The 22,828-nt window shown below is 46.9% G+C and overlaps 1 protein-coding gene and 1 long non-coding RNA gene across 17 annotated transcripts in view; one reads left to right on the top strand and one right to left on the bottom strand.

The window, feature by feature from the left end:
- The window catches only part of DAB1 (DAB adaptor protein 1), a 1,138,205-nt gene extending 1,119,817 nt beyond the window's left edge, over positions 1-18,388 (bottom strand). For 5 of the 16 annotated variants that reach the window (XM_023258748.2, XM_023258752.2, XM_023258757.2 and 2 more), the window contains exon 1: positions 18,106-18,369. The gene's annotated coding sequence lies outside the window, so the exon portion shown is untranslated. Of the gene's footprint in view, positions 1-18,105 lie in introns of all 16 variants that reach the window. The other 11 variants (XM_023258751.2, XM_023258753.2, XM_023258754.2 and 8 more) reach the window with 5 other exon arrangements.
- Positions 18,389-20,502: 2,114 nt separating this feature from the next.
- On the top strand, positions 20,503-22,307 carry LOC109502351. Its single transcript, XR_002160913.2, has 3 exons — positions 20,503-20,606; positions 20,930-21,050; positions 21,951-22,307. It is a non-coding gene; the product is annotated as an uncharacterized LOC109502351 (long non-coding RNA).
- Positions 22,308-22,828: the final 521 nt, after the last annotated feature.

Genomic DNA, 22,828 nt, shown 5'->3' on the forward strand with positions numbered 1-22,828 from the left:
TTATAGTGAGGAGGGTCAAACACTCAGAAGAGTGCCTGGCACGTGCAATGATTCAGTAGGTGTTAGTTGTCTTTGTCAACTCTATCGTGTATTTGGGGAAACAGTCCAGAGACAGTGAGTGAACTGCTACAGCCAGTTGGTTGGAGAGGCTAGAAGTGAAATTTGGGGGTTTTTCACCTGTAGCTCAGCTCATATATTGCCTTAGAATATTTTTATTTGTTTTACTTTACTTATTTTGAGAGTGTGAGAGTGGGGGAGGGGCAGAGAGAGATGGAGAGAGAGAGAGAGAGAGAGAGAGAGAGAGACCCAAGCAGGCTCTGCATTCAATGTGGGACTCGATCTCAGGAACTGTGAGACCGTGACTTGAGCTGAAACCAAGAGTCCGAGGCTTAACCAACTGAGCTATCCAGTCACCCTTGCCTTAGGATATTTTAATTTATAACGTTATTACCGTAACATTTTGTATCTTTGGCAGAGCACAGGAGGATTAGTTCTACTTCAAAGGTAATGAACTTGAGATTTAGCAAAGGGAGCTGATTGGGCCCAGGCCATATATATGACAACTGGCAAAGCCAGATACTGAACTTGGGTCTTAGGAGAGCTCACCCATCCACCACACAGCAGGGAGGGGAAGGGAGAAGCAGAGTGGGACTGGGCAAGTTAAGTGGGTGAGAAACAAGATGGCAGACTTGGCAACGGAGGTGTGAGGAGAGGAAGGCTGGATGGAGGTGCAAACCATGAGCTCGAGGTCCTACACCGGCACTGTATAACGATTATATTATTGAGCAAGATGATTTCCAACCACAAGGTTTGAAACAGAGTTTACTTTGTGCTCTGTGATGACCACCCTGTCTGAGAAAGAGCATGCTTAGCTTGGAGAGCAAAGGGCACATCCCCTTGCTGAGTGGGCTTCCCCAGGACAAACTGCAGCCTCCTACCTGCCACTCCTGAGCATGGCCAGGATGTGCTGACATCTGAGTCGACCCACTGCCCCCATGACTCCCTTGTGAACCATCAAGGAACTCATTCTGCACTGTGCCCCACATCAAAGCTGAAAGGAAGAAGAGCTTGTGACCCTGAAGAGCTTGAGTCCAATGGAGGAGAAGCATGTTGAACATGGGAAGTATAGCCTGATGAAGTATAAGGTGTTGCGGGAGCACAGAAGAGAGAGCCTAACTCTGCCTCAGTAGGTGAGCAGAAGCGGCACTCGGAGAAGGTGATGTCTGAGTGGAATTTTGATGAATAGGATGGTCCTGAAAGATGGAGAGTAACAAGTGCAGGGATGGCACTGCATGTAGGTGCAGGGAACAGCACGAACAAAGGCTCCGCACAAATGTTTCCTCCTCAGAGCAGTTGCCCCCCACCATTCATATATAATAACAAATTCTTTGTTCCCTGCTTTATTTCTCTTCGCCTGTACTATTTATGACATTATATCGTCTACTTGTTTATTATCCATCTCTCACTGGATATAAGCACCATCAAAGCAGACTTACTGTTTTCTGTGTTTCTGTACCCCGCTGCCTACAACCATACGTGGCACCCAGTGGGTACTCAATAAATATCTATGGAACAAATGAGCAAGTTGCAGGTAGGTGTGGCTAAGAACGCCATGCAAATGCTTGTATTCTTGCATCTTTAATGTGAAGCAGGATTTAGGTACCATTTTCTTTTTTCTTTTTTTTAAATTTTTTTTTTAACGTTAATTTATTTTTGAGACAGAGAGAGACAGAGCATGAACAGGGGAGGGTCAGAGAGAGGGAGACACAGAAGCTGAAACAGGCTCCAGGCTCTGAGCTGTCAGCACAGAGCCCGACGCGGGGCTCGAACTCACGGACCGCGAGATCATGACCTGAGCCGAAGTCGGCCGCTTAACCGACTGAGCCACCCAGGCACCCCTCTTTTTTTTTTTTTAAGTTTTATTTATTTTGAGACAGACACAGCACAAGTGGGGGAGGGGCAGAGAGAGAGAGAGGGAGAGAGAATCTCGAGCAGGCAATGCACTGCCAGCACAGAGCCTGATGTGGGCTCAACCCCACAAAGCTGTGAGATTGTGAACTGAGCTGAAACCAAGTTGGACACTTAACTGACTGTGCCACCCAGGTGCTCCTAAGGGACCATTTTCTTAATCACGTCTCTCTTTCTCTCTCCATCCTCCTAACACAAAATACATGGATTGAAGTGTGGAGAGGAGGAGGAGAAAGGAGCTGACATTTACTGAGTACTGACTATGGTGATAGTTCACATAATTTCAGTCTCCGTAACAACTTCTGAGTAGGTATCGCTCTCCCTAATTTATAGTAAAGAAATTCTAGCTGCACGCGATTTACTCATTCTCCCAGCTGCTGCCGAGGGAAGAGGCAGGGCTGGGGTTTGAACACACGTCTGCCTAATCCCCCGGGGCGTGCCCAGTGACCATACAGACCCCCCCTCTGGAACCCTGTCTGCAATGAGATACTACTGTAAGCTGTGTGCAGTATGAGGACCTGGCAGGAAGTTCCCCTGCTTCCAAAGTGCCTGCTCTTATCCAGGTCTTTTCATTATCTCACTAATTCTCTCGATAATCTCTGGTGCAAAGTATTCACACCCCCTTTAATTGTGTCAGGAGATAGTCTCTGGAACTGAGTCACTTCACCTGGCTGGCGAAGCGGGTAGGGAGGCAGCATATTGGAACCTGGCTTCCAGGAGGTCTGACTCCCAAACCTGTAATCTTCCCCCCAAGCTACTGTGAGCCACAGACCAGAGGAATTTGAAATCTCAAAAGAAATCTCCATTTCAGTTCCTGGAACACATGACAGTTTCTCACCCCAGATTGTTCTCAGCTCAGTATGAAAACATGTAACAGGGTATGAATGCCTGAGTGAAAGAAAGACCTAAACTTAAATTATTCCAGAAAGGCACGCTATTGTCAGTGATTGACAACCAGTCTCGACTCTCACCAGTGACAGCCACACACAAAGTAAGCCTTCAAAAAGAGCTTGGTTCTCTTCAATTAGCAGAGCTGAAATGAAACCACTTAGAAAATTATACTATTGGGCAACTGGTGGGTTTTAAACATAATGAGAAAAATAAAGGCTAGGCTGATGTTTACCATCAGCCGAGCTAGAAACGTCAGATGTGCCAGGACTCAGGCCCACACATTCTCCCTGTCTGCCTCTGTGCCACTGCTCCAACCCCACAGCTATTCATTCTTTCGTTCCTGTACCAAATATATATTGGTTCCCTACTGCCAAGGACTGGAGCTACAATGGGGAGCAAAACGGATGTGGTCACGCCTCCTGCTGCTTCCAGACAAGTAAACAGGGCCCCAGTACCCTGTGATAGGTGACATAATGGGGATAATGCAGGGTGCTCAGAGGCATGGCACAGACACAGGACTGAAAAACTGAAATTTCACACTGAGGGGAAAACAGTCCTAAAGGGGCAGAAAAGCCTACCCAGCAGGCTGCAGGCTCAGCCATCGGGAGAAGGCCAAGGGTGGTCAGGGCAGGGGCCGGGCAGCCATGGAAGGCAGGGGCCCTCATCCTGCTGGGCCCATCTGTCTATTCCCCGGGAGTGCTAGAATTACAGCTCTGGAAAGCTGGAAGAAGTTCAAGTGTCTCAGCACCATTCATTCAACAAAACATGTCCCAGATATGCAACGGTTCAGGAGGACACAAGAGCATAGCACGCACAAGGACCTGCAAGTGATTCCCTGGGCCTCGGTGGCCCAGGCTGATCAAAGAAGGCCAGGGATGGGAAAGGTTTGCGCTTCATCCCGAGGCAACGGGGAGCCACTGAGGGCTTGAGGCAGAGGAAGTAACACCCTCAGATTTGAGATTTGCCAGGTACCATTCTGAGAGTGAGATACAGAGGCGGGACCCTGAGCTCTGAATGACTCACTCCAGAGCCTCTGACCTTAACCAAGTCCCATATCTGTGGGGTTCCTGGAATCTGTAGGGCCAAGACCTCGAAGAAATGGACAAGAGGTGTTTATCTGGCTGAAGGAAAACTCTAAGACTTGCTTCTCAGATCTGGATCTCAGGGGAACAGGAAGACAGCAAGGACGGCCTTGTCTCCATAATTAGCTGTTTCCGGGTGGACCAGCCTACGCCCCTCCCCCAAGCCTCCGCAACTACATCTCTGTGAGGGTTGGAGGGTTAGGCAGCTAATTACAAACGACAATCGCCCACATTCAATGAAATGTTACCCTGGGCCAAGGGCTCCCTTGATTCAATGCCCACAAGCACCCTGTGAAGTGGTTCCAGTTACGACCATCCTCATTTTAGGGCAGTACAAACTGAACTTTGGAGACGCTTCACAGCCTGATGAGAGTTGGATAGTTTAAGCAACTTGTAGAACCAGGATTCGAACCCAGCATGTCAAGGGCTTGGCCATGAAAACATCCTATTTTGAGGCCCTCGTCAATTTTTTTTTTTTTTTGCAAGGATTTTCTGAGCACCTAGGCTGTGAGGGTGAAGAGATAAGGAGGCAGGGTTCCTTCAGGGACAGACACATATTCTTTCCCAGGGTGGGGGCCCTGAATTCTAGTCCCGCCTGGGTCATTAACCATGCCTCCACATGGAGAGTGTGTGGGGTGTGTATAGACAGAGGGGTGGATGAGGTGGGTGTGACAAAATCCTTTCTCTCAGTCTCCCCCCCACACCCCCTCCCCTTACTGGGGAATCAGTCTGTGCCCATGGGATGTCACAGACGACCCAGGACTGAGATGCCCAACACCTGGCACAGTTCAAAGAGCAGCATCCTCCCACTGAACTTAACCTGAGTCAGCCAGACACCCAAATAAAGGGCTGATGGGGCGGCTGGGTCCCTATTGGGCGGATCCAGCCACCACAATCTGGATAGAAGGTGCGCCTACAGCTCTCAGAGCCAGGCTACTCATGGTGGACAGCGCCCAGAAAGCCAGTCTGAGACAGGGATCTCTGCCTTAGAGGTCAAGAGATTGGGTCAGACCTGGGGCCAAAGTGCCCCTGGAGGCAAGCTTAGTTAAGCTGCTCCAAACCACGGACAGCAGTATACTGGCCAATTAGAGCTAATCAGCCACCTGTGGGGTAGGGGGGGCAGAAAGGCCGGAGAGGGGCTGTCGGGAGGCCTGTGCCTCCCTTTGCTCCACCAACCCACCCCCCCCCCCAACCTGGCAGTGCCTGCAGGAGCCAAGGCCGGCAGACCTGCCCTCCCACCTCCAGGTAACCCACTCTGCTCTGACTAATGAGCCGAATCCTGTGACGGAGGGTACAACCTGCTGAGAAATGTTTTCTCCCTTCTTCTAATAAACTTTTCAAAAAGGCTCCTGAGATCCACGGCTGGATACTCCCATGAACACAGCCCCAGGTGTCTAGGGGACAGAGGCACACAGTAACAGCTCATTTAGCAGGGAACAAATGGCCTCCTTTCAGGCCAATAAATGAAACATTATGCACTCAGACAAGCTCTGGGGCCCAAGACGGGTGTTGGTCAGAAAGACACGCAGAGGACACAGCACCCACTCCTTTGAAAAATCCCCTGATCGCTTCGGGGGTAAAAAAGATGAAAGATGATGTTCCCTTCAAACAACCCAGAAGGCAAAATGCAAAAGTGTTGGTTGGAGTAAAATACTGAAATCAAGATGATTATTAATGGTAATAATAGCTTATATGTGTACGTCCAGTCCCTTGTCATTCATAATTCTCTTTCACATGCATCACCTCTTTGAAGCCTCGTGGCAATTCTATGAAGCAAGAAAGGTGAGAGACAGCACCCCACTTCACAGAGAAGAATTTGGGGAGGCTGAGAGATTAAGCTCAAAGTCACACAAGTCAAATGTCAATGTCACAGTTCAAACCAAGGCTTCTAATTCCAGATCCACTACACTTTCCATATTTGGACAGCAAATCCAAATTTTGTTATGTTCCTTTTACACTTTTTAAGAAATCGTATTGTATTAGGGCTGGAAAGGTCCTTAATAATCACTGGAAACCCAGAACCCAAAGACATAAAAAAAACATGCTCAAGGTCAAACATCAAACTAGGACGGGTCCTTGGTCTCCATACTCCTTCCTGGTCAATGTGCTTCTGACTTTGCTTCCATTCAGGCCCAGTTACAAGAAATATTTCTATAGAAACGAGCAATACAAATATTTTCTTTTATGCGGTCCTCTTAAAAACAGTAGATGTCAATGACAAACATTTTCTTTTTTTTTTTTAATTTTTTTTTTCAACGTTTATTTATTTTTGGGACAGAGAGAGACAGAGCATGAACGGGGGAGGGGCAGAGAGAGAGCGGGAGACACAGAATCAGAAACAGGCTCCAGGCTCTGAGCCATCAGCCCAGAGCCCGACGCGGGGCTCGAACCCACGGACCGCGAGATCGTGACCTGGCTGAAGTCGGACGCTTAACCGACTGCGCCACCCAGGCGCCCCAACAAACATTTCCTTTTGACACAAGTCTTTATTCCTAATAAATCAATAATATTAATGTGGTGGTAGAAACAAGTGCAAGGGGGAATCAGTAGAATTCCCTGCATGCAGTAGGGGTTCAATAAATGTTTGCTGGGTTGTATTTAGTGTGGAATGAGTGTGGACCCACAAGGAAAAGAGAGAAAGAGAAGGTATTTTGCACACACATAGATGGAAAGGTATCTACTCTGTGTAAGAAAGACACTGTGCCAGGAGTTTGGCACAAAGAAGACATTTGCCATATTCCAAGCTGGTTTTCGACATCAGCTTGATGCTCCGACTGTCTTAACACTGCACACTCACAGAGATAACACAGCGGGATGCGTGCTTCCAGGCAATCCCTTGGAAAATGTTTGACCTTCACTGAAGCTTTGACACTGTTTTCAGTGTCACCTCAGTGTCTTTTTTTTTTTTTAGGAAAAAATTCTAGAGCAAAGTATGTAAAGGAGAAGGAACTGTTAGGAAATCCTAGTGGCAGTGCAATTGCTGAAACCTGTTGTCAGGAGACATTCTCTCACACTGTCACTGAACTGCTCTGTAAGTGACTCTCCCTGATGGTAACTTCTGTTAATTTCTGTCTAGTTTCACTCTTCCTCTCAATCCACTGGAGGTTGCAAAGTATTGTGGGGCGGGGGGGGGGGGGTTTGTTCTACAGGAGGCAGGAAATGTCACAGATCACCACTTTACACTTTGCTCTACAAAGTGTGCTAGTGATCACTACCGGTCACTGAACACCTGCAATTATAATGATTATCATATAACCAAAAGGACAGCCAAATTTTATTGAGTGTCTACTATGTGTTTCATTCTAAGCACCTCACATGCATTAGTTTATTTAGCCTTTGTACAACAACTCTGTGATGTTTAATTTGTCTAAAGCTACCTGGGGCGCCTGGGTGGCTCAGTCGGTTAAGCAGCCGACTTCGGCTCAGGTCATGATCTCGCGGTCCATGAGTTCGAGCCCGCATCGGGTTCTGTGCTGACAGCTCAGAGCCTGGAGCCTGTTTCAGCTTCTGTGTCTCCCTCTCTCTGACCCTCCCCCGTTCATGCTCTGTCCCTCTCTGTCTCAAAAATAAATAAACGTTAAAAAAATGATAATAAAGCTACGTAACTACACGGTGGCAAAGTCAGATTACAACTTTGAAGCCCATGTCCCTCACCAGACAGGGATCCTTCGTTCTTTTATTCATTTGCATGACCACTATGTACCAGGCCTTGTGCCAGCTACTAGGACACAGAGATAAAAGATAAAGATCATTCTCCTGGGCAGCTTGCACTCAGACAGATAAATGAGGGGCCACATATTAGGTGCAGTGACAGAAGTGCTTGCTGGGTGCTTTGGGCATATCCAGCAAGGATACCTCATCCAATCTAGGAGACAAAAAAGATTTCCCAGAGGAAATGGTGCCTCAGTCTTGAAGAGTAGGGAGAAGTCTGCTAAATGAAGGGGGGCATGAAGGACCCTGTACTCATGGTGCGGGGAGAGGAACACAGCAGGCAGAGAGACGTGGAGACATGGGAGAGCACAGGACTGCTCAAGAGTCTTCCCAGCAATCCAGAATGGATTGCACCCAGAACAGAAAGCCAGATAGCAAACAGAAAGAGGACAGGAGAGGAATGAGGCCGAAAGACAGGGTACAAACCGAGGAGGGGCTTCTCTGCCACGCTAAGGAGTTTGAGTTTTATCCTGAAGGCCACGGTGGCCCCTGAGGGTTTGTAAGCAAGTGCGTGGTGTTCAAGGGGAAGGCTTACTGCCCACTGGCACTCCAGTGCCAGAAGGGAAGAGCAGGGCAGCCACACTTCCTTCACCTCTCCTTAAAGGAAAGGAGCCGATTTATCTTTCAGGTGAAATCCAGAGAGGAGCTCAATCGTATGTGGCCACAGCAGATATGCCATAGACCCTGTCAGCACAATCCCAGCTGCACGCCTGTGCCCCTTACACTCTGAGTGGGACCCAGGAGTGACTACAGGGTGCTCTGGGACAGCAAGCAGGCACACGTGCATGAGACTTGGAGACAGAATCTGCAAGATAGCCGGCGTCTGCCATGTGCACAGAGAGTAACTCTTCTGGGGCAGCTCAGACAAAGATCCTCCCACGAGTCCCTAGCAACGTGTCATCTCCACCCTAACAGTTCCATGGTGCGGTTGAGTAACTGTCCTCACATCCAAGCTTGGCTCCCAGGTCCCTCCTAGAATGCGGTAGGCTACCCAATACCCATTAATATGTCCCTTTCCGCTTACACTGTGTCATCTCTCACTAAGAACCTAATTGATACAACAGCTCCTTTCCTTCTCTCTTTTAAAGCTGCCTGACCTCAGAGAGAGTCATGCACTGCTCACCCAAGAAACAAGCCTACGAGGCCACTCGAGCCCCTACAGGCAGAAACGGAGACCTGCATATATCCAGCTCAGACCAAATGAAAAAGAAAGTTCAGGAGACCTCATGTGGCTACACAACCCAAACAATCCGCAAGCAAGCTTTAACAGAAATAAGACCCGGTCTTCATCTTTGTCTAACCCCAGTGTTCGTCTCCCATTTGGTTTTTAACCCAGAAGGAGAAATGGCATCTTTAAATATTACCCCCACCCATCAAAATCCTCCCCCAAGTGAAATAAAAGAGATCACATTTGTGCCTCGGAAGCAGGGAAACCCATTAGAAATAGCCATTAGGCTGAAATAAACCCAATTCCAGAGTGAGTCCGGAATAAGGAAGGAGATGCTTCTGTGTTAATCAGAGAGGCAGTGGGATCCCATGGGGTGCAGAAACTTCGGCTGAGATGCAATCTGTTGATTACCAGGAGACCCTTTTTGCAAAGGAAGTCACAGTCTCAAACTTGTATTATTGGCAGTTCACTCGTCTTATTTGCGGGGGGTTGATTTTCCCCTTGACTCTCACTGAGTTGCCAACACACCTGCTTCCAGAGCATTTGGTCTCCTCACCTGGACCTCTTAGAGCTGAGAATGAAGGATAAGAAATAGGAATAATTAGCCTTGAGTGGGGCCACAGAGGACTACATGGGGCATGTGTGAAATTAAAGAAAAGCAACGAGAACACCCCAACGTCTCTAGTCCCTGGGCTCTGTGGCATCAGCCAGCTCGACAATCCTCCCTGCATTTTCTCACCACTAAAACAAGGAGAGGAAAGATTACAAATACAGCTGTCTTTATTGAGCAACTATTTTACATGCCACACAACAGCAGGTAGTGAGGAAAAAAGTAGGCAACTGCACTCAAGAGTTGGCAATCTGGCAAGAAAGCTGAGAGGACACGGGGACTGATGAGAGTAGGTGTGACAGACACTGCTAGTGCATCCACCAACATCCGTTCTATATGCTAACATAGCACGCTGATTCTGGCACACGGTCACTCAGAATAAAAACAGTACTCCTTAGCCTCCCTTCTCCCACGAGTGAAGATGCAAAAAGAAATTATGGGTGCAAGTTCTGGCCACACCCTTAAAAGAAATGGCAGGTTCTCCTCTGACCTCTTTTCTCTCTTCCAGCCCTCCAGTTTGAATGAGGATGTGGTGACATACCATCATGGGTCATGATGATGACAGCAATGTCTTAGGGATGGAGAAGCAGCAACCTAGAAGGAGCCTGGACACCACATGACTGCGCAGTGTAGAGCTGCCCTATTCACTCAGACTTTTACAAGACTGAAACCTCCATTGGCACCATTCTAAAGATCTTTTAACCCATATTATTTAGGGTCTTGGCTACATACCTACATCCTAATTGATCAAGGTGACAGGCCACCGCTTTGCTTATCGAGCAATCTCACCTTCCCAGGAAACAGGTGGAAACAAAGAAACAAAAAATCCCTAATCTTGAGAAATTTAACAGTATACCCCGGGGGAAGGGAAGGGAGGGAAAAAGTTATACATAGGGAGGGAGGCAAACCATTAGAGACTCTTAAACACGGAGAACAAACTGAGGGTTGAAGGGGGTTGTGGGGGAGAGGGGAAAGTGGGTGATGGGCATTGAGGAGGGATTCCCTTGTTGGGATGAGCACTGGGTGCTGTATGGGAGCCAATCGGACAATAAATTACATTAAAATTTTTTAAAAGAAACAAAAAAGATCCCTAAGCAGCCACAGTTGCACTTTCACTGGAGGCTGATGCACTTTGTTCTTAGTAATGGCACCCAGGCCAAGACTTGGTTGGTGCTTAATGACCCTTATCATACCCACATTTCCAATGAGCATGATCCCTGACATACTAGTTCGCAGCCAACACACAGATGGGTAGAAAGGGAAGGGGACTACGTTTAGAGGCAGATAAACTGACGGTACCAAAACATAGCGGCCCAATCTGACATGGAGGAAAAATATTGCAAAAGTATTTTTAAAAAGATATTAGAATCTAAAATCCACACATCTGTAGGTCTCAGGCCACTTGTATACGGGGACAAACAGTCCTGCATCACTAAGCAGTCCTTAAGATTATGAAGCATAGAGCCCAACACAATAATTGATGCTCATGATATTTCTAAAGTCACACTCATTTCAAAAAGAAGGGAAATGTGTAATTTACTTACAAATATTTCCAAAACATTAGTCACCTTGCAGCTTAGCTCATTTGAAACATTCCAGTCTATTAATGCCACATATATGTTATTTCATACAATTCAATGGTAAATGAAATACATTTGAAGATCACACGTGTAGTCAATGTTACAACCATGTACTCTGAACCTACACTTTTTCAGGTCTTGCCCTAGATGTGATGTCCTAGAAGTGAATCAGACACATCATTGATGTCTAGTAACTCATGGTTTAGTTTGGGCACAGACAAATAAAGAGATCATCACAACACTAGATCAAACCTCTAAGGAAAGAAAATCATATACAGTGTAGATGAAAGAAAAAAGATTGCTTTCTAGAATATGAAAGAAACCCTTATAAAATAAGAAAAAGACAAACCATCAAAAAGAAAAATGGACAAAGATGAATTAGCTGTCCACTGAGAAGCAAATCTAAATGCCCATTGAACATGAAATGATGCTCCTCCTTGGTAGACATACGAAAAATACAAAGTACATAGCAATAAGCTATCACTCGCTATCTAACCAGGTTAGCAAAAGTGAACGATAACACTGCTCCAGGCAAAGATGTAAGAAAAAGACTACTTTGTACATGTTGATGGAAATGTGAATTGTTGCATTCTCTTTGGAAAGATATATGGCATCATCTCCTAATACTTTACTTGTTTAATAGAATTTATTATCAAATTGGCTTCCATACAACACCCAGCGCTCATCCCAACAAGTGCCCTCCTCAATGCCCATCATCCACTTTCCATCTCCTAATACTTTAAATACTGCATATCCTTTGACTTAGAAATCTTCATTTTGTGAATCTACTCATAGAAGTTCAAGTATATCAATAGATAATGATAAATGTACAGGATGCTTATTTCAGCATTGTGTATAAAAATTGGGGGAACAAAAGTAAATGCTCATCAGTAGGGAAATGCTTGAAAAATCTGTGGTGTATACATACCATTGAAACTTACTAAGCCATTGAAAAGAGTGACATATCGATACCAACTGATTGAGGTAGGACTGGTGGGTGTGGGGGGCAGAAGACAGTTTCCCATAGTGTTTTAAGTGAGAAATGTAATATGCCAAGGAATCCATATATGATCTCATCTTTTAAGTCAATGACGAAAATCCCATATGCGTGTATATACAGTGTGTGAATATATGTGTATAAATATTATGGGAGCCTAGGAAATATAAAGTATCTAAATTATTAGATTAGTTTATGGGATAAGGGCAGTAAATAAGCAAACAAAAAACCGTATTAAAAGCAAATGGCTTTCACAATAAGGCAGAGTATATAAAATTATATGAGGGGCGCCTGGGTGGCTCAGTCAGTTGAGCGTCCGACTTTGGCTCAGGTCATGATTTCACGGTTCACAGGTTTGAGCCCCGCATGGGGCTCTATGCTGACAGCTCAGAGCCAGGAGCCTGCTTGGGATTCTGTCTTTCTCTCTCTCTGCCCCTCTCTTGCTCATGCTCTGTCTGTCTCTGTCCCTCAACAATAAATAAATGTTAAAAAATATATTTTTTTAATTATATCCATCTATATATGCTAGGATATAGATCTAAGGAGACACAAGTTATAGATAACATGGTGGGAATTTCAAATGATCTTTACTAATTCCTTATATTTTTCTATATTTTCCCATTTTTCTAGGTAACTTGTATTATTCATATGACTTGACAAATTAATAAAGTGATTTTAAAAACTACCACTGTCGGTGCTGGTCAATATTCAGCAGAGTTAACTAAGAAAACTTCATGCAGAACTTGGCACCTGACCTCAGCTTTAAAAGACAATTGGATGGGGAAGAGATTTGAAAAAGGAGGGTGTTCCAGGCAGGAAGAGCAGCAGAAGTACAAGTAGGGACATTGAAATAAACATGAGGACTGACCCTCAGGCAGTCTGCCCTATCCTGAATAGAAGATAAAGAAAAGGAACAAATGGCTGGAGTCCCATGACCATAAAGAAACCAAACAGACAGGTAGAAATGGCCACCACAACGCATGCACAAAAATGTCATTTTTAGAGTTCACATTAACAAAGGAAACAGCTTGCCTTCTTCAAGTTCTACAGATTGACAAATATTTTGAGTTCTTAGGACTCTGTCCATGGTGACACCATGTGTTTCGCTCAGATGTAAACTTCAGTTTGGTAACATTTTCATTTTAAACCCTCCTTCCTGTCAGTTTCCAGCTCGGCTGTAAATATTTGCTTGGAGAAAAAATGTCACTAAAGATCTGAGCTCAAGCTTCCAAAAAAAAAAAAAATGGTCATTTTGAAACAAGAAGAAGTCATATTCTGCACGTTAATTAAACAAGAAGTCTCAAGACCTATGGCTCAGAGTTCATTTCAGGAAAAAAAATCGTTTTTTATTTATTAAAACCTATGAATACAAATGAATTCTTTATTTGGTATTCATTCTTGTTTAATTCTTGTCCCTTTGAGACAGGAACTTCATGTGCTTTGCTAGATAAATTGAAAGGTTGTCTAGTGTCACTGGGTCTCCTGTCCTCCACAATAAGGCTGTTTCATAAAGCAGCAAGTGAGCAACTATTAATGGTACAGGATTCCTGCGCTCTTACTAACAAGGAGAGAGTCTAAATGTCACCAGGTGACGGTCACTCCTTTCCCAAACCAACCAGTGTCACACGGCACCCCAAGCTAAGTTGATTTCAACCTGAGAAACATTCCATTCTCTTTTACAAGGTGCCTCTCACTCTCTGAAAATGGGGCTTAAAACTATGAGGAACCCAACATTCCTATTCCCACCAGCATATTAAGAAGTACAGCAGTTAATATTGTTATTCCATTTCCAGGAAATTGAAAGAGATGCAGTCTTCAGGTGACCCTTCGGAGAGTTCACCACGGAAACGAGTAGGAATATATTTACTAGACAAGGAATAAAGAATGTGCCAGCAAAAATATAAAAGGCATGTTTGCAGTGTGTGTATGTGATGTGAGTAATGTGTGCATGTGTGTATGTAGATGGTGATGCTGTACAAGGCTGTGTGTGTGAGACTGTGTGATGCTGTATAAGGTTATATATATGGGAGAGAGAGAGAAGGTGTGTGTATATGTGTGATGTTGTATAGGAGTGTATGTGTGAGAGGGTGTGTGTATGTGTGATGTTGTATAAGGGTGTGTGTGTGAGAGACTGGGTGTGTATATGTGTGTGATGCTGTGTAAGGGTGTGTGTGAGAGGGTGTGTGTAAGTGTGTGATGTATGAGGGTGTATGTGTGTGTGAGAGAGAGGCTGTGTATATATGTGTGATGCTGTATACGGGTGTGTGTGTGTGTGTGTGTGTGTGTGTGTGTGAGAGAGGGTGGGTGTATGTGTGTGTGTAATGCTGTATAAGAGTGTGTGAGAGAGGGAACGTATATGTGTGTGATGCTCTATAAGGGTGTGTGTGTGAGAGGGTGTGTGTATATGTGTGAGGTTGTATAAGGGTGCATGTGTGAGAGAGTATGTGTATGTGTGTGATGTTGTGTGTTAGGGTGTGTATTTGCGTGTGTGTGTGTGTGTGTGTGTGTGTGTGTGTGTGTGTGTAGAAGAAAACCAGAAAGCCAGGTTATGAAAGGCTCTGAAGTCTATGGTCAGATATTTGAATAATATGCTTTAGGCAACATGGAAACTTTTATGTTTTTTGATCTGGTGAATAACATGATCAAAGCTATGTTTTAGAAAGATCAAGTCATAACTTTGGGGAGGGCCCATACTGGAGGCCAGGAGATGAGTCAGAGGCTCTGAGGATGGTGTGGACTGGGGACAAGGAGGCTGGAGAAGAGAAAATTAATTGGAAGTATTTTCCTATTACTCTTAGTTTTAGATGGCAGGTAAAAAGAAGTGTTTACTATCTTTTTTCTTCCAACTTTAAATAAATGAAAAATACACTTTTTAAAAAGTTGTCCATTCTATGAAGGACAGATTTAAAAACAAAGGAATACCTCCCCTCCAAAGTTGTTTGGACACCCAGCCTGTCCAAACGAAGTACCCCAATCTGACCCAAATAAGAGTATGCTATGGGGGCTACGCAAAGTACATCTGCTAAGCAAACAAATCCCTGGCCAGCTCCCACCCTGCACCTACAAATGCAGCCCCCCCGTCCGGGAAGAAACAAGAACTAAGAGTTAATGCCTCTCTGTGGTGCAATGTTTACGTCATAAGTAATTATCTGCTTACGTCAAAGCTGAGTTCCAAGCGAGTCTATCTGGAAAGACTCTCTTGCATTTCAGGGTTTTCCTCTATATTTTTTCAAGCCATGTAATGAAACAAGACTGGTTTATGTGGGCGTTTCTCTCTCCTCTGAACTAGAATTCCTCCTCTCTGTATTTCCTCCCCTGCCTGTGTTTCTCCCTCCTCTTCTTCCTCCATTCTCTATATTTCCTACCTCTTTCCCACTGCCTGCCTGTGTTCGAAGACTTAAACTGTCTCTGTATCCCTCTTTCCTCTCTCCCTTCCTTCTCCTCCCATATCCTTTCCCATTATGTTAAAAAGCTTCAAGGCACCTGGGTGGCTCAGTTGGTTAAGCATCTGACTTTTGATTTCAGCATGAGGTCATGATCTCACGGTTTGTAGGTTCAAGCCCCCTGTCGGACTCTGCACGGACAGCATGAAACCTGTTTGGGATTCTCTCTCTCCCTTTCTCTCTGCTCCTCCCCTGCTTGTTCTCTCTCTCTCTCAAAATAAGTAAATGAACATTTTTAAATAGAAAATAAATGGGGCGCCTGGGTGGCGCAGTCGGTTAAGCGTCCGACTTCAGCCAGGTCACGATCTCACGGTCCGTGAGTTCGAGCCCCGCATCAGGCTCTGGGCTGATGGCTCAGAGCCTGGAGCCTGCTTCCGATTCTGTGTCTCCCTCTCTCTCTGCCCCTCCCCCGTTCATGCTCTGTCTCTCTCTGTCCCAAAAATAAATAAAAAACGTTGAAAAAAAATTAAAAAAAAAGAAAATAAAAAAATAATGAAAAAGCTTCAGTTTCAGAAGAGAAGGGATGCCTTTGCTAAGCACAAGAATCTAAGCAACACATATGATCACAGTAAGGTGAATGGCTGAGCCCAGCTTTAAGAAAAAAACAAATCTTGGAAAAGAGAGAGGGCCGAATGGTGGCCCTTCGTTTTGAGGAAGGCGGGTGGAGCCTATGGCTCCCAGGTGTCCCTGAACACGAGTATCATGAGGCAGTCTTCCAGCTGGGCGATTCCTATTTGCTCAAAAGCCCTAGCCAGCTTTCTCCACTCAGAAAGGAAGCAAAGCCATAAAATTCAGAACCAGCTAATGTCAGCACTGCAGGGGATGTCAGAGACCACCTGGTCCAACGTGGTCACATCACTAGGAGAGAGACTAGGGCCCCGGCTCACCAAATGCCAGGGGGACTCGTTATTAGAAATCCCAGACCTAGGACCTGTTGCAAAAAATCCCTCTGCCCTGAGAACGGCTCTAGGTGTTTGCCTTCCGAAAAGAAATCCACTATATAGGGTCCAGATGTATAAACAGATAGAATAAGCTTAAAATAGAGACAGAAAAGGATTAAAATGCACGGGGCACACATTAGAAATCCCCTGTAAGCTGCTGGCAAGAAGGATTTGAGAAAGGAAGTCTGTTGAAGATGGGGCTGCGGTAGTGGAGGGCTCTAAGCTCCGAAGACCTTTTTAATATGGCTGTATTGTAATACCGCAGTGCCAAACCCCGCCAGTCATTCCAAAAAAAGAAAAAGGAAGCCCCGCTTAGCGGCAGAACTTCCCAACCCTGGAAACAGACTGCCTCCCATTTGCACCCATTTAATAACCGCTTTATTTAACAAGAGCAGGGGAAATGTGCATCCTCGGAAAGGCACAGCAAAAGAACCTCCTTCTGCAACGACGCGATTCCTCGGACATGAAACTAAAATGCATTCATCGGAACTCAGCCTCCCCAAACAGCAGAAAAGCCACTGTGAGGCGATTTACAGGCGAGAGCCCCTCAGAGACGAGGGGGATGGGGCTGGCAGGCAGGGGACACACCTTTTCTGAGCCGTTGGAAACACGCTGCCTGCAAAGTCTACCCAGACTGTGCAGCCAAGGGTTAATTTCCTCAGGGGCGGGGGGGGGGGATTTATACGCACACACACCCCTACTGAGCCCCCACAACCTCTGTCGCTACCACACATTTGGATTTTTTTAATCTTAAATTCCCAGAAATTCCCTGATCAGCCATATCTTTTCGGAACAGCCCCTCCACCTGGGCTGGATTCCCATCTCATCTCCAGTGAAAGCCCGGAGAGCCGGGCATAATTATTTTGCTACAAGGTTATGCCTAATTGGCCACTAACCTAATTGATTAATCATCTCATTTTTCAAGGCAGCATCAAAGAGCCAAACTGAGGGGGGAGAGAGAAAACATGTGTCCAGGTGGTGCGAGGGGTAAAATTACAGACTGGGGAAAAGACCCGCAGCCACCCTGCCTGGTTTCTGGACACAGTAGTGGACGGAAAATCGCAGAAAACCCAGAATGAGGGGGGAAATGCGCGAGACCACAAAAGGACAGAGCGGGGAACCTCGACGCTACCCCAGCCAGCCTGAGTGCAGCCGCCTCCAACAGGATGAAGTTGTTTCCCCCGGGCTGGCAAGGGTTAAGTGGCTGCGCGTCAACCCAGCCGAGGCTAGCGTGGGGGGAGCGAAAGCCACCTGTCCCAGTGTCGGCGAGTCCGCGTGGGGGCCCCCGGGGGTCGCCCTCCTGTTCTGGCCACAACTTGCGCGGCTCTGCGCGGCGGCCCTCGCCTGCGTCTTTGCGCGCCACCCAAAACTTTGCGCACACTGCAGCCGCCGCCCGCCCGCTTTTCGCAGCGAGTCGCACGCCTCCAAGTGCCGTGGCAGCCCCTCCGCACCCGCCGCTGCCGCTGCCCGGTTTCGGGCTCCAGACTTTTCCCTCGCTGCCTCCAATTCCCACCCAGGGGGCTCCCTCGCGGCTGCGGGGAGCACGGCGCCCTGCCCGCGGTGGGCTGGCAGTGCGGGTGCGGTGTTCCGGAAGACCACCTCGCCGGGTCCGGTAGCACCCGCGGGACAGGCTGGTCCCCCGGCCATCCCCACCCTGGCGCGCCCACCCCGCGCCTCCCACTCCGAGGCAGGCGAGCGCAACACCTTCTCCTACCTTCCAGCCGCTGAGGACCACACTCTCCGCTCAGCCCTCTCGACTCATCCTCTGGCTGCAGGAGAGGGCGACCGGGCTCCGCTTTTGTTCCCTGGGGCTGGCAGGTCCGTGTCGGGCCAGGGCGCGGGAGCTGCCGCCCGAGCTGGGTATCCCGGACGGGGGATGCTCAGCTCACTCCCAGCAGCTCTGCCGGCAGCAGTAGCGGCGGCGGCAGCAGCAGCGGCGGCAGCAGCAGCAGCAGCAGCAGCAGCAGTAGAGATAGTGCTGGCTCTCTGCAGGCCACATCTTTCATACCTTATACATCACTACCGCATTCCCCCGAATAGGGGAGCCCCACAGCATTTCGCCACCTAGCGCAGAATGCAGGAGCCCGCAGCAGTGGCAAAGCCGACCCGGCCAGGGTGTGAGCACCGTGAGGGAGAAGGTCCTCAGTACCCACTGGCAGACTCCCTCCCCTCTCCGATCACAGAAAAGCCTACGACTTGCAGACGTTCTGGGAATGGCTCTTCCCCAGGGAGGCCTGGACTTCAGGCCAGGCAATGACGATCTCTTTGGGGGAGCCCTCCTTGCTGCCGCTGGAGTCTTGGCCAGCACGTGCCTCTACAAGGCCTCCTTCTCGCGTTAGTCTTCACACACACACACACGAGGCTTTGCAGCAACAGACACACGCTCTCCGTGTCCCAGAGACACTCTTCTGCTCTCCCCAAGATCCAGGGTGTGGGCTCGGGAGCAGGCAGACAAGGGTTCCAGTCTCAGTTGTGCGACCATCAGCAAACTGCTAAATGATGGAGCCTCCATTTCTTCATCTGCAAAATGGGAATCAGATGAGCTGTCTCAGGATTGTTGTGAGAATCGAATGAGATAAGCACGGAGCTTAACATACATTGAGTGATGGGGTTCTTCCTTCATCCAGTGCAGATCCACCTTTCCTGGGATGATCATGTTTCAGTCACGATTCACCCATTCAAAAGTATTTATTGTGTGCTTACTTATTAAGTGCCAATCTCTATTTTGTGGAGTCGGGGTAGGACCTTCAACAAGATAGGCAAGTGATCCTTACTCTCTTGACACTTTCTCTCTAGTACAGGGACACAGTAAATAAACCAGTAAATTAACAAGACACCAGCAGATAGTAATAACGACTGTGACACTATAAATGGCAATAATTTAATGTCAGATGGTGGCATGTGATAGGAAATGACCAGGATAAGACATCAGGTTGGCAGTTAGGAAAGGACTGTCTGAAAGATGGCAGCTGACCTGAGACCTATATGATAAGGGGCCAGGCATAAAAGATCTGAAGGGGAAAACATTAAAGACAGAAGAGCAAGTGCAAAGGCCCTGAGGCAGGAGTGAATTGAATACATTTGAGCAGCAGAAGGAAACCAACTATGGCTGGAATATAGCAAGAGTGGTGATTAGTGGTATCAGATAAGGTGGGGAGGTAGAGAAAGAGGCTGGTCTTATGGGAGGAATTTAGTAAGGTGATTAGACTCAGAAGTTTGGAGTTCAGAGGGAGGTGATTGTTCTGGGATTAGAGATAGTACCACTTGCATTTGTAAAGGCTCACCTGGGCTGTTATGCAGACAATGGACTGGAAGGGACATGGGTGGAAGCAGGTGAACCAATTAGAGGCTCCTACAGTGGTGAATAAAAGTCCCCTTCCGTTCCTTGGCCAGTACAACCACAGTGCCCTCTCCTCTTCCACTAGGTCTGGTAGGGGGAAGGGCCCCTTGGCAGGTACCCTGGGAGCTTGAATGTGAATTTCTCCCACCACTCTGAGTATCCTTTTCCTCAACTGGAAAATGTAAATAATAATATATATTCTTATTAAATTATTGTGAGTATTAAATGAGAGGACAAAGGCACCTACGGTGTTAAATAAGTGTTAATTTCATCTTCACTATATACATCATTTCTAGAACCTCCAGAGGGCTCTTCCAGGGGCCTCCAGAGTGCTCCTACAATACCTCTGCTCCATCTGGGGTAAAGGAAGGTTGGCCATTCCTATCCTGGAACTGTCTTGCCCAGGGCCTGCAGGGGTAACCTGTTGGGTCTAGAAAGAGTTCCCCTCAACACCTGCAGAAAGGCTTGCATTGGTAACACCGGCCCCTGCACCCATCATCCATCACCTTTGCAAGCAGGAAACCAATTTTCATTTTGTTTAGGTCCTTTTGATTTTTGTTTCCCTGCCTGACACCCTCATCTAGTTTTAAACATGCAGGACATCATCATATGAAGCACTCGAGATATAAAAATAGAAAGGGGAAAAGGGGGGCGCTGAGCTGGGCTGGGGTGTCGAGCAAGAGATGGTAGGAAAGGAAAACAGTCCTTTCTCTCTTAGCAACAGGAGGAAAGGTTCTCAGCTGAGACACGTGAAAATTCTCTTGCATCCATGCATTCTAATAGATTCCAGAGGCCTTCAGAATCCTTTTCTCCATCAATACCACATAGAAAGGAACAGGAACGTTTTGGTATTCCCCTTTTGACAGACGAAGGAGGTGAGCCCCAGCTAGGTGGTGACAGAGCTGGCACTTGGCCCCAGGTGCTCTTGACTTTCTCCCTCTCCATGCCTAAATGCTTCAAGTGGCCACAACCTAACAATGTTGCCTAGCTTCTAATACTCTCAAGCATTTACCCAACTGAGACCCAGAACTGTAGGTCTCAGAGATAGTCAACTCATTCCCTTGCACCCAGCTCAATGTATTGTACTCCTCATCGTTCTCCAGGACAGTTTTCTTTAGGGACTAGGATACTTAAGTCCAAACACAGATTTCAAATGTTAAGTGGCCCTAGAAATGGACGTACTCTCTCACTATTTCAGGTTGGAGGCCAAGGAAAGAACAGATGATAACGGGTGCATCTTTGACATGCTGCATGGCTGTAAGAAAGAATGTGAGACCTGGCTTTGAGTCCCTGCTCTGTCATTTATTGTGTGTTCTTGAGTAAGTTGTTATGAGCACTGTTTTAATTACCTCATCTATAAAGTAGAGTCAGGGGGCACATGGATGGCTCAGTTGGTTAAGCGTCCTACTCTTGATTTCGGCTTGGGTCATGATCATCATGGTTCATGAGATCAAACCCCCTGTCCGGATCTGAGCTGATAGCACAGAGACTGCTTTGGAGACTCTGTCTCCCTCTCTCTCTCCCTCTGCCCCTCCCCTCCTTTCTCTCTCTCTCAAAACTAAATAAACATTAAAAAAAAAAAAAACTACAAATAAAGTAGGGTCAGTATCTGCCCCCAGAAGTTGTTGTGCATACTATAGGAGCTGCTGTAAGGGTGTACTCAAAATACATAATGCACCTTAAATATTTACACCCTTCTCTTCTCCCTCCCTTCCATCCCACCACTGTCCCTGTGCTGGTTAACACAGAACTCTCAAAGGAATAAACGAAGCCCTGATTTGTGGCATTTGCCAATTTCCTTGGTGTAAATATTCTCACCATGTCTGATTTCGAGCTAGCAAAATGATGTCACTGAATGTGGAGTTGGGGGAGGTGTGCCCCACAGCCCTTGTGAGCCTAGGCCGGCTGAATTAAGCACACCACTGCCCATAAAACCCCACCCCGGACAGGTGAGGAGCACTTTATAGCTCATGAACCCTTTATTCTATATCATCTCCCGAGACAGTCACAAGAATCTGTGAAGGGAAATGTCATCCCTATATATCTGACAGACAGGGAAACTGAGACTGGGAGGAACCGAGTGATTTGCCCAAAGTCAGACAACCAGGAAGTAAAAGAGCCAGCACCCACGCCTGGACCCTTCTGGCTCCAAATCCCGGGATCCTTCCACATCTGTGCCACTCATTCCCTGTGACATCACTGTGTGTCTTTCTTTTTAGGTGCTGAGATGCCAGAGCCTGAACCTCCGTTTTTCAGTCTGACAGGCGAGAATAGTAATCCCAGCCCTGCCTTCTTCACAGATGCCCTGAGAATCAAATGAGATAATGCAGATGAAAGTGTTTTTCAAAGCACAATGCACCCTACGAAGATAAAAGGATGAATATTACAGTCAGTAGCTGGAGGAAAGATATGGGAGCAACAAATCCCAGGCCCTGTGGGGACTTGCGTACCACAGGGGAGGCAGGACCACCCCGAACGCACTCCCTTCAGATCGACGCTCAAAAGAAAACATGCGACAAGATGTACGCTCAGTCTCCTTTTAAATGTTTATTGGTACAGAGACGGTTCGAATTGTTCTCCAGAAGTCTTTTGGCTTTTCCTTCTTGCTCTGTACAGAAATATGCTTATTCCTTACTCCAGTGCTGCCCTCTACCCCACTCGCCTCTGTCTGAGAGGTCAGGATCACCAGCTTACGGCAAAGAGAATTTATTGGCTGGTTGTCACCTGGCAGTCCAGGGTGCAACCAGCCTAGGGTCTTCATTGATTCCAGTGCTATCACTGTGTCTGTGATCTACCTCTATCTCCCTCTCTCTCTCTCTCCCTCTCTCTCCGCTTTGCTTTCCTCTGTAGCTTGCCTTCCCTGCATTTGCCATACTGCAGAAAGCTTCTTTCCTGGGGGGGGGGGGGGGGGAGGGTGGGAAAATGTCATCTTAAGAAAGAGATATTCTATCTCCCAGTTTCAAGCATACAAATTCCTACCAAAAAAAAAAAAAAAAAAAAAAAGAAAAAAAAAGTTACTTCCTGTCCCAGATTGGATCACATGTCTAATTTCTACCTTGGTAAAAAGGTAAAGGTAAAGGCGTACCATGATTAGCCA

This window comes from Felis catus, chromosome C1 (assembly GCF_018350175.1).
Source record: "Felis catus isolate Fca126 chromosome C1, F.catus_Fca126_mat1.0, whole genome shotgun sequence".
NCBI classification, from domain to species: Eukaryota; Metazoa; Chordata; class Mammalia; order Carnivora; family Felidae; genus Felis; species Felis catus.